Source organism: Giraffa tippelskirchi, chromosome 3 (genome assembly GCF_054371585.1).
Source record: "Giraffa tippelskirchi isolate mGirTip1 chromosome 3, T2T-mGirTip1v1.2.pri, whole genome shotgun sequence".
NCBI lineage: Eukaryota > Metazoa > Chordata > Mammalia > Artiodactyla > Giraffidae > Giraffa > Giraffa tippelskirchi.
Genome location: NC_137277.1, coordinates 181,383,544 through 181,394,529, shown reverse-complemented (window position 1 = coordinate 181,394,529; position 10,986 = coordinate 181,383,544). Strand labels below are relative to the sequence as shown.

Here is a 10,986-nt window from a genome sequence, read left to right as displayed (position 1 = left end):
CTCTGAATGGAAAACTGCATCGACTTTATTTTCACCTTTACCAAAAAAGGGATTTGCCGACACTGCCACCCTGCTTTCGGAGCTGTTAAGGCAAAAAGGGCTTCTGTCGTGAGTGGCACACGTAGGGCAGCTCGTTTGCTCTACGTGCGGAATCGACATCAAGAGATTTCGGAAGCATAATTTTTGTTGGTGGGGTAGCTGGTGATCGTTGGTCCTAGCGCCCCAGCTTATAATGTTTTTAAGACAGAACTGGAAATAACTGTATAGCGTTTTCTGAGCGCGAATTCTTTTTTTTGTTGATACCGTTGATTTCAGTTTTAAAATTTTGAAAAGGTTTGTACTGACTTAAGCGGTTTATTTTCAAGATCTGCGTTACAGTTCTTTCGCTTTGGTAACTGAGACATGTAAACGTCGTGTTTTTCTCTTTACACCACGCAAAGAAAAGGAATTGTCTATGCATTCCGTGGTTGTTAAATTAATGAAATAATGCAAAACATTTTGTAAATAACTTTTTCTTACTAGATATATAAAAATTTGCGTTGATGTTTTTCTTGTAACTTACAGCCTTTAAAAACAGAGGCACTACTTTAAATCAACCAGGTAAGTAGTACTCTTACTATTGGTAACTTTTTCGGAGAGCAGCTCAGTAAGAAAAACAAAGGTCTAAAACCTTCAAAAAATTCACCTCATACGTAAAATTATGTTTAAGAGGAAATGGAGGGAATTCCCTGGCGGTCCAGTGATTTAAAATGCAGAGCTGCCGCTGCAGGGGGCGCAGGTGGTCCAGGAACTAGGATCCTGCATGCTTGCTGTCTTGTGTGACAAAAAAAAAAAGATTTTGCTACAAGGATTTATTCCGTTCATTCTAACAACAAATGTGTAAGTGTTCTGCAATATAGAATGGTCCGTGCAAATCCCTGGAGGCCCAGACGGTAAAGAATCTGCCTGCAATGCCGGAAACCTGGGTTCTATCCCCGGGTTGGGAAGATCTGCTGGAGGAGGGCACTTTTCCCTTTCATGCACTGGAGCAGGAAATGGCAACCCACTCCAGTATTCTTGCCTGGAGAATCCCAGGGACGACGAAGCCTGGTGGGCTGCCATCTATGGGGTTGCACAAAGTCGGACACGACTGAAGCGACTTAGCAGCAGCAGCAGCATGTCCATCCAGTTGGTGATGCCATCCAGCCATCTCATCCTCTGTTGTCCCCTTCTCCTCCTGCCCCCAATCCTTCCCGGCATCAGGGTCTTTTCCAGTGAGTCAACTCATCGCATGAGGTAGCCAAAGTATTGGAGTTTCAGCTTCAACATCAGTCCTTCCAATGAACACCCAGGACCGATCTCCTTTAGGATGGACAGGTTGGATCTCCTTGCAGTCCAAGGGACCCTCAAGAGTCTTCTCCAACACCACAGTTCAAAAGCATCAATTCTTCGGCGCTCAGCTTTCTTCACAGTCCAACTCTCACATCCATCCATGACTACTGGAAAAACCATAGCCTTGACTAGACGGACCTTTGTTGACAAAGCAATGTCTCTGCTTTTTAATATGCTGTCTAGGTTGGTCATAACTTTCCTTCCAAGGAGTAAGCGTCTTTTAATTTCATGGCTGCAATCACCATCAGCAGTGATTTTGGAGCCCCCCAAAATAAAGTCTGACACTGTTTCCACTGTTTCCCCATCTATTTCCCATGAAGTGATGGGACCAGATGCCATGATCTTAGTTTTCTAAATGTTGAGCTTTAAGCCAACTTTTTCACTCTCCACTTTCACTTTCATCAAGAGGCTTTTTAGTTCCTCCTCACTTTCTGCCATAAGGGTGGTGTCATCTGCATATCTGAGGTTATTGATATTTCTCCCGGCAATCTTGATTCCAGTTTGTGCTTCTTCCAGCCCAGCGTTTCTCAAGATGTACTCTGCACAGAAGTTAAATAAGCAGGGTGACAATATACAGCCTTGACATACTCCTTTTCCTATTTGGAGCCAGTCTGTTGTTCCATGTCCAATTCTAACTGTTGCTTCTTGACCTGCATACTGTAGCGCACTCCAAATCAGTGCACAGGCGGGGAGTGGGATAACTGGATCCAGGATCCCCACTTGGATACAAAAAATCCGCAGATGTTCAAGTACCTTACATAAAATGGCATAGTGTGTGTGCCTGCGTGCTCAGTTGTCTCCAACTCTTTGCAACTCCATGGACTGCAGTCGCCAGGCTCTTCTATCCATGGAATTCTCCAGGCAAGAAGACTGGAGTGGGTTGCCATTTCCTCCTCTAGGGGATCTTCCCCAACCAGGGATGGAATCTGTGTCTCCTGCCTTGGCAGGCTGATTCTTTACCATACTTGCTATATGCCTCTGCACATCTTCCAGGTATATTTAAAATCACTTCTAGATTACTTACAATACCTAAAACAACATAAATGCTTGTAAAGTAGTTGCAGGCGGGCAACAAAATCAAGTTTTGCCTTTTGCAACTTTATGGGTTTCTTCTGTTTTTTTAATTGGTGGTTGGTTGAATCTGTGGATGCAAAACCCAGGGATACAGAGGGTTGGTTGTATTATTTTGCTCACTTAATGAATGAGAAAACAGAAGCTCTGAAAGGCCCAAAACACAGAGCTAGAAAGTAGCAGGGTCAAGAGGTGAGTCCAGATCTTCTGAAAGGAAACTTGCTCTGACTGCACAGAGTAATATCCAAGAAAAATGTCAACCAGAATGGAATCTATTACAGAAGGAAGATTTACTGGGAGAGTGAAGCTTTTTTCCTTTTATTTCTCTATATTTTCCAGTTAATTCTAAGAAAATATGGAGTAAATGAAAAGATTAGAGAAATGATGAGGATGCACAGTCACTGGAATACAAATGATGAAAAATAAAATTAGACTCACAAAGAAACCAGTCAGTAAAGACCATATATTATATGATTCCTTTTACACAAGATGTCCAGAAGCAGCAAAGCTATAGAGACAGAAAGTAGGTTAGTGATTGCCTGGGACTGGAGTTGAGAGCAGGGATTGACTACAAATGGGCACGAGGCATCTTTCTGCGGTCAAGGAAATGTTTTACAAGTAAATTATGTTGCATAACTCTATGCGTTTCCTAAAATCAAAGAGTTGTACATTTAAAATGGGTAAGTTTAAAGAAGAAAAGAAAAAAACAAAAAAATAAAAATAAAATGGGTAAGTTTTATGATATGTAAATTGTATTTTAATAAAACTGTAAATTTTCTCTTTTTCAGCAGCCTGTCTTCCTCTCGCATTTTCCCAAAGTGACTAATTCCTCCTCATTCTTTGTGTCAGTTCAAATGTCATTTCCTCAGGGAGGCCTTCCTTGGCCCACCCCCAACAGACTTACTTCTAGTCATATCATAGACTCATAACAGGATGGGTTTACTGCAGGTGGGTGATGGGAGGGGAGGTGGTTCAGGGAGATGGATTTTGAGAGGCTATGAAGCTTTTGTATTTTGAAGGATGGAGGGGAAGAGGGTGTCAGTTTGTCAGAGAAGTGAAAGTGAAAGTTGCTCAGTCATGTCCAACTCTTTGCATGACCACGTACAGCCCATGGAATTCTCCAGGCCAGAATACTGGAGTGGGTAGCCTTTCCCTGTTCCAGGGGATCTTTCCAACCCAGGGATAGAACCCAGGTCTCCCACACTGCAGGCAGATTCTTTACCATCTGAGTCACCAGGGAAGTACAGTTTGTCAGAAGAGAGGAGGAAGTTTCCATCCTTCAGGCAGGCAAATGCCAGCATGGCTTCTCTCTTGAAACCAACCAAATCTGATTCCTGAGCTCCCCTATTGGTCTATATCTCCAATGTTGCAATCAGTGACCACTGATAAGAAATGAAGGTCACACAAAAATTGTATTCTATACAGTAACTGAAAAGAAAATTAAGAAATAATTCCATTTACAATAATATTAAAAAGAATAAAATACTTAAATGCTTATATGATACTTAGGAAATGTAACCAAGGAGGAGTGTAACTTGTACATGAAAACTACAAAACACTGTTGAAAGAAGTTCAAGAAGGCAGAAACAAATGGAAAGGTCGTCCATGTTCACAATCTTATTAAGATGCCATTACTATCCAAAGTAATCTGTGGATTCAATGTAAAAAATCCTGTAAAAATCCCAATGACATTTTTTGCAGAAATAGAAAAATCCATCCTAAAATTTGTTTGGAATCTCAAAGGACTCTGAGTACCAAAAACACTCTTGAAAAAGAACAAAGTTGGAGGACTACACTTCCTGATTTCAAAATTTACTACAAAGCAAAGTAAGTAAAACTGGTGGTAAGTAAACTGTGGTACTGGTGTAAAAACACACGTGTAGACCAATGGAATAGAATAGAGAGTGCAGAAATAAATCATGGCCTCAAATGATTTTTTATAAGAATGCCAAGACCATTCAATAGTGAAATGATGGTCTTTTCAGCAAATAGTGTTGGGAAAACTGGATAGCCATATGCAAAAGAATGAAGCTGAACTCTTACCTTAAACCACATACAAAAAATAAATCAAAGATCTAAATTTAAGAGCTAAAACTAAAAAGTGCTTAAAAGAAAATGGGGAAGTTTTATGACATTGGGTTTGGTAATGATTTCTTAAACATGACATCAAAAGTATAGGCAACAAAAGAAAACATAATTGGACTTCATTAGAATTTACAATCTTTGTGCATCAATAATCACTATTGATGGGCTTTCTTGGTGGCTCACCCGGTAAAGAATCTGCCTGAACTGCAGGAGAGTGGGGTTAGATCCCTGGATCAAGAAGATCCCCTGGAGAAAGGAATGGCTACCCACTCCTGTATTCTTGCCTGAAGAATTCCATGGAACAGAGGAGCCTGATGGGCTACAGTCCATGGGGTTGCAAAGAGTTGGATGCGACTGAGTGACTAACACACACACAACCACTATCAATAACCACTACAGAATGAGAGAAAATATATACTGTGTCCCAGACCAACTTTTTCCTCTTCTATGGTGTCACCTCCTGCCCATGCCAGAAACTGGAACTCTAGGACTGCCAGGACCAGGCTTTGAGTGGAATCTGCAGCAGGCCTGCTGTGGTGGGATCAGTTGAAGAGTTTATGTTCAATCTGGAGGAGCAGTGGGCTCCCCTACCAGCCTGCTACAGCCTTCCTAGTACATGGGGAAGAGCCCAGTGTGACCAGAACAACCAATTTGGAAAAGGAGGCAGAAAACCTTTTATTTGATATCTCTGGATTTGTAAATATTGATAAACAATTTAAAACAAAAACTTCAGATATCCTCTGGACCCTATGTTATCCATCTGTGAAGAGGTATGATCTATGGGTCCCTAGAAGGATAGCCTCTCGTCCCCCCTCTCTGGTATCTACTTCTAGCCCAGAACACTGTCTCCAGCTGCATGGACAGTTACTAACTCTGCAATAATTTCATAATTTCTATCCCCACTTCCCCTTAGATTCCCATCCCCCCATCAAGCCTGCTTCTTCTCTTGTCTCTTCCACCTCTGTGAGTGGCACCTCCATCACTTAGTCACTTCCCAGAGACCCCTCTAAGACCACCTCTCTGAATCCCCACTTGGTCTGAACCACCATCATCACCTGTTCTATTACAACCAGAACCTCCTAAGTGGTCTTTTGACTTCCTGTCATGCTGCCTTCTAGTCTTCATTCTTAACTCCTCCAGCGGCCTTCCTGTCCCTTAGAATTAACCTTTAACTCCTCATCGGGGTCTACAAGACCCTACATGAGTTGGCACTGGGATCTTCTCTTGATTCTGTTTCTCTGCTCCAGCCTGACTGGCCTTCTCCAAGTTCCTCCAACATGTGAGGATCTCATGGCCTTTGCCTCTGCTGTTTCCCCACAGAATCCTGAAACACTCTGCTTCTGGATCTTCAGCTGGGATCTTCTCATCCTCCAGGCCTTAGCTCCTGAGCCAGCCTTCCCTGTTCACTTAACTATGTCTAGTTAGGTCCCCTCCTCAGTCATATTCTTTCTCAGTCTCTCTCTGGCACATCTCCTTCACAGCCCTACCATACCTGGCATAGCCTGCCCTTTGTCTGTATCCACTTCCCTCCTTTCTCCCCCACTTCCCCTGTCTTTCTACCCACCTACCCCCAACATATACACTACGCAATAGAATCTCTATGAGAACAGAGACAAAATCTATTTTATTCACTGGACGACTCCTAGCCCCTGGACCACTGCCCGCTACAGAGAGAGCAGTCAAAAAAATCTTTGTTTACTAAAGACTGCCTGTACTTTTGCTTCTAGGTCCCCACCCCTTGCAGCTCACTCCACCCTCTGCATCACATTCTCAGAAGCTGATATGGGGACTGAATCAGAAAAAGAGGAAGTTCTTCCCATGGGTGCAAAAGAAAAAAAACCTCTGTGATGAATCCAGATACAGTCAAGTGAATCACCTCCTCTCCCACACCAGCCCCACCCACCCCTAATGTCCACCACTGCCACCCAAGCAAAAGGCTAACTTGCTGATTTTGGAGTCAGAGAGGACAAGATTCAAGTCCTGCTGGCTCTGTGACCTTGAATCAATCTCTATCTCAGCCTCAGTCTCCCCATCTGTAAAAGGAACACAATAATGGTACCCTCCTCACAGAGGGGGTTGTGAAGAGTACATGAGGTAATCCACACTCACAGAGGGACTGGGAATCATGTCTGGAATGTAATAAACACTCAAGAAGTGCCAGCTGGCATTATTTTTAATACTCCAACTGGTACCACCCACCTGCCTTTCAGAACAGAGCCCAGTCATCATTGTCCATAAGTCGCTTAGTCATGTCTGACTCTTTGCGACCCCATGAACTGCAGCACGCCAGGCGTCCCTGTCCTTCACTATCTCCCGGAACCTGCTCAAACTCCTGTCCATTGAGTTAGTGATGCCATCCAACCATCTCACCCTCTCTCGTCCCCTTCTCCTCCTGCCTTCAATCTTTCCCAGTATCAGGGTCTTTTCCAATGAGTTGGCTCTTCGAATCAGGTGGCCAAAGTATTGGAGCTTCAGCTTCAGCTTCAGCATCATTCCTTCCAATGAATAGCTACAGTTAAGACCCTCTCTGGGCCTAAGTCTCCCCATCTGTAGCTACACTTATTATTATTATTTGGGGCTATGCTGTGTGGCATGCAGGATCTTAATTCCCCAACCAGGGATTGAACCTGTGCCTCCTGCAGTGGAAGCTTGGAGTCTTAACCACTGGGCCACCAGGGAAGTCCCAGGAGCTACGCTTAAGAGTACGCGCTCTCTACCAGGCACTTGGCATATGCATTGTTATGCCTAGTAGAGTCTAAATTCTCTCAGCTGGCAACCAGCTTCCTGCCCAGTGCCAGGGACATCATAGGCATGCCCAAAACCTTGCTCTTCACTGTCTTTTATTTAATTATTTTATTTATTCATTTTAATTTTTAAAATTATTATAAAAATATACTTAACATAACATTTGCCATGTTTAAGTGTACAGTTCAGAGGCATTAAGTACATTCATATCATTGTTTACCATCACCAACAACCATTCATAGAACTTTTGCACCATCCTCAATTGAAATTCTGTACCCATTATATACACTAACTTCTCAAATACTCTCAAATACTCCCTTTCCCCCGGTCCCTGGTAACCACTATTCTATTTCCTGTCTCTATGAATTTGATTTTAGTTACTTCAAATAAGTGAACAGAGCTTGGACTTTGGACAGACCCACTGGGAGTGGCAGCTCTGCAACTTCTTGGACTTGTAACCTGAGGTTGTGCCCCTTAATTTCACTGAGCCTGTTTTGCCTCTTCTGAGAAAAGGGGATATCACTCCCTACCTGGAAAGGAAATTCCCTGCCTGGAATTTTATCTGTGGGAAAACTCCTAGTACACTGCAGACACAGAGGAAGGGCTCAAGCAATGTTTCTTTTCCCTTCAATCCCGTCAGCAGCTAGTCCCAGGAAATCATCTTGGCTAGGCCATTGCATAGACTGAGGTCAAGAGCCCAGATTCTGGTTCTACCGCATACCAACTATGTGACCTTGGTTTTCCTACCTGTAAAATGGGGACACTACTAGTACCTTCCAAGTACATTAATACCAAGTGTATAAAATGGGCTGGCACTTAGTAAACGTTAGCTGCTGTTCATGCTGCTGCTGTTGTTACTTGGCTTGGGATAGACACAGTCAAGAGCCAGCAGAGCTGTGGTCTTTCCACCTAGCTGTCCCCTAGAGTCATTGAAGGCCATTTTAGACAATATTCATGGCCAGACTCCACCCTCACAGGTTCCAGTTGAATTTATCTGGGATGGGGCTCTGGAATGGGTATTTTATAAGACCACCCCAAATGATTTTATGTGTGGCTAGGGATAGAAATTCCACAAAGGTGGGATTACTAGGAGCACAGGCTCTGGAGTCAACTACCTAAGTTCAAATACAAGCCAGGCAATAAATAGATGTATGATTGTGAGAAAGTTTTTTTTTTTCTTTTTTTCGCTGTGTAGCTTGCATAGAATTTTCGTTTGAACTAGGGATTGAACCTGGGCCCTTGGCAGTGAAATCTTAAGAGTCCTAATGAATGATTGGACCACCAGGGAATTCTCTGAATGTGGGAAAGTTCTTAACCTCTCACGTTACACTGGGTTAATAACAGGACCTGGGAGGTTATATAGATCTAACATGCTTAGAGCAAGCTCTCAGCAGGCCTGATACCACTATCCCTCAGGTTCCCTTCTGTTTTCAAACCATGCAGCCATGGTGGGCCTATGTCCAGCTCACACCTACAATCTAACCGGGGGGGGGGGTGTTTAAGTGCCTTGAACATCCCAGATGGGGACCTCTCCTCACCTTTCCAGCTTCCCCCAAAGTTATATTTGGCCCTTCTACTGTTTGGCTTTTTTATTCAATCAAAATGAACAGAATTATCTCCCAAACAAAATTGCTTAGAAATCAGAGAGACCTGAGAATGCTGTAGGGAAGGATAGAGCCAGATTGGTCATTCAAGTATGTCTCATATTTAAAAGAAGAAGGGAAGGAAAGGAGATGTGGTGGGGTAGGGAGGGGTGGGGGAGAAGGAGGAGAAGAAAAATTATTCTCTTCAATGCTTAGGAAACTGTTTAAAGGAAAAAGAAGTATAACATGGATCGCATGTTCAAGATAGTTCTTCAAGATAAGGAAAAAATGCATAGAAAAAAGATTGGAAGGAAATATATCCCATGTTAAATAAGTGGGTTTTTTCCCCTGCTTCTCCATCCTTCTATTTTTCTTTCTTTCTTTATTTTGACCATGCTGGGTCTTTTTGCTGAGCTCAGCCTTTCTCTAGTTGCAGCAAGTGGGGGCTACTCTCTAGTTTTGGTTTGGGCTTCTCATTGCAGTGGCTTCTCTTGTTGCAGAGCACTGGCTCCAGAGCACACAGGCTTCAGTAGTTTAGGTGTGTGGGCTCAGTAGTTGTGGTGCATGGACTTAGTTGCCCCAGGGCATATGGGAATCTTTCCAGACCAGGGATCAAACCTGGTAGGCAAATTCTTAACCACTGAACCACCAGGTAAGTCCCTCTCTATTCTTTTATGTATTTTACAATTTTCTGCAGTGAAAAGGGATTACAGGAAAAATACGTGAAAAAATAAAAAAGGAAGACCGTCACATGACTTTTTCTCGTGTTAATTTATCATTATTATTTATTTTATATCTTGGCCCCGCAGAGACTTGCAGGATCTTAGTTCCTCGACCAGAAGTGGAACCTGGGGCCCCTGCAGTGAAAGTTCAGAGTCCTAACCACTGGACCACCAGGGAAGTCCCTCTCCTCCTAAAATAATCATCTTGGTGCTTTATATCTTAGTTTCTCCTTTTTGTTAAAAATTTTTGTTGTTGTTGTACAGCAGAAACGAACACTACATTGTAAACCAATCATACTCCAATAAAAAATAATAAAGAAAAAAGAAAAAGTATATATATACAACAAAAGAAAAAGTATATATATATACAAGTATATATATGTATATATATATATGTATATATATATATATATATATATATATACAAAAAAAAAGTATATATATACAACAGATGAAAAAAAGATGAATAAATGCTAGAGGTATGCCGTACAACATTGTGCCCATGGATAACAATATTGTATTGCACACCTAAAAACCTGTTAGGAGAGTAGATCTCATGTTCAGTGTTCTTACTACAATTAAAAAAAAAACACGAGTCAAAAAATATTGTCTCTACTCACTGTTTCTGCTAATTCTCCTCCCACTTACCATTTGAGCCACTAGAATCTGGCCTCCTTCCTAACCTTAGAGGTGACCCCATCCTTGAAGGATCAGCAATGACCTCTTAGTTGCCACATCCAGTGACCTTTTTTTTTCCTTGCCTGAGCTCTCTGCAATATCTGGCATGGCTGGTGCCATCCCCTTCTTCTGGAAGCTCCCTGCCTGCTCTCTGGGCTTCCCTCTCCTCTGTCCAGGGAGCTAATCACTCTGACCACTTTCAGTTGGTTCCTTTAGTTTCCTCAGGGCTTAATGTTCCCCACATTTGGGCCTCTAGGTTCCTTCCTCTTTCCCTACACACTCTCCCTAGGTGACCCATTCACTCTTGGCCTCTATTGTCCATCTAACTGACAAGTCCTCAAATCTAGCCCTGGATTCTTGCCTGAGGACAAGTCAATCCAACTTCCTCCTGGAGGCTTTCATTTAGATCCCCCTCAAATATCACAGACTGAAGAAGCTCAAGTGGACACATCATTTCCACTTTCTCTCAATCCCAACTCTTCCTGTTTCATTCTTTTACTTGGGGAACATCCTCATCCCTTTCTCTCATTCATCACATTCGCTTGGTCACTAAGACTTGTTGTTTCGATTGGAATTGTGTCCAGAGCCATGAACTCTGCCCTGCATGAGGCCTATCTCTCTCTCTTGTGGGGAGGATCCTAGTAAGATGATCCTAGTCTCCCTCACATAAGTTTCCTTGTCCTGGTCTTTCTCCTCTCCAGCCTATATCTTATCATTTTTTCTGATTATTC

General features: G+C 42.7%; 1 long non-coding RNA gene and 1 other non-coding gene across 2 annotated transcripts; both read left to right on the top strand.

The window, feature by feature from the left end:
* The first annotated feature begins 92 nt into the window (after positions 1 to 92).
* Positions 93 to 225, top strand: LOC145544018 (U11 spliceosomal RNA). The gene has a single exon (XR_014081243.1). It is a non-coding gene; the product is annotated as a U11 spliceosomal RNA (small nuclear RNA).
* Positions 226 to 2,073: 1,848 nt separating this feature from the next.
* On the top strand, positions 2,074 to 9,907 carry LOC145543722 (uncharacterized). The gene is made up of 2 exons (XR_014080984.1): positions 2,074 to 4,269; positions 9,665 to 9,907. It is a non-coding gene; the product is annotated as an uncharacterized LOC145543722 (long non-coding RNA).
* The last annotated feature ends 1,079 nt before the right edge of the window (positions 9,908 to 10,986 follow it).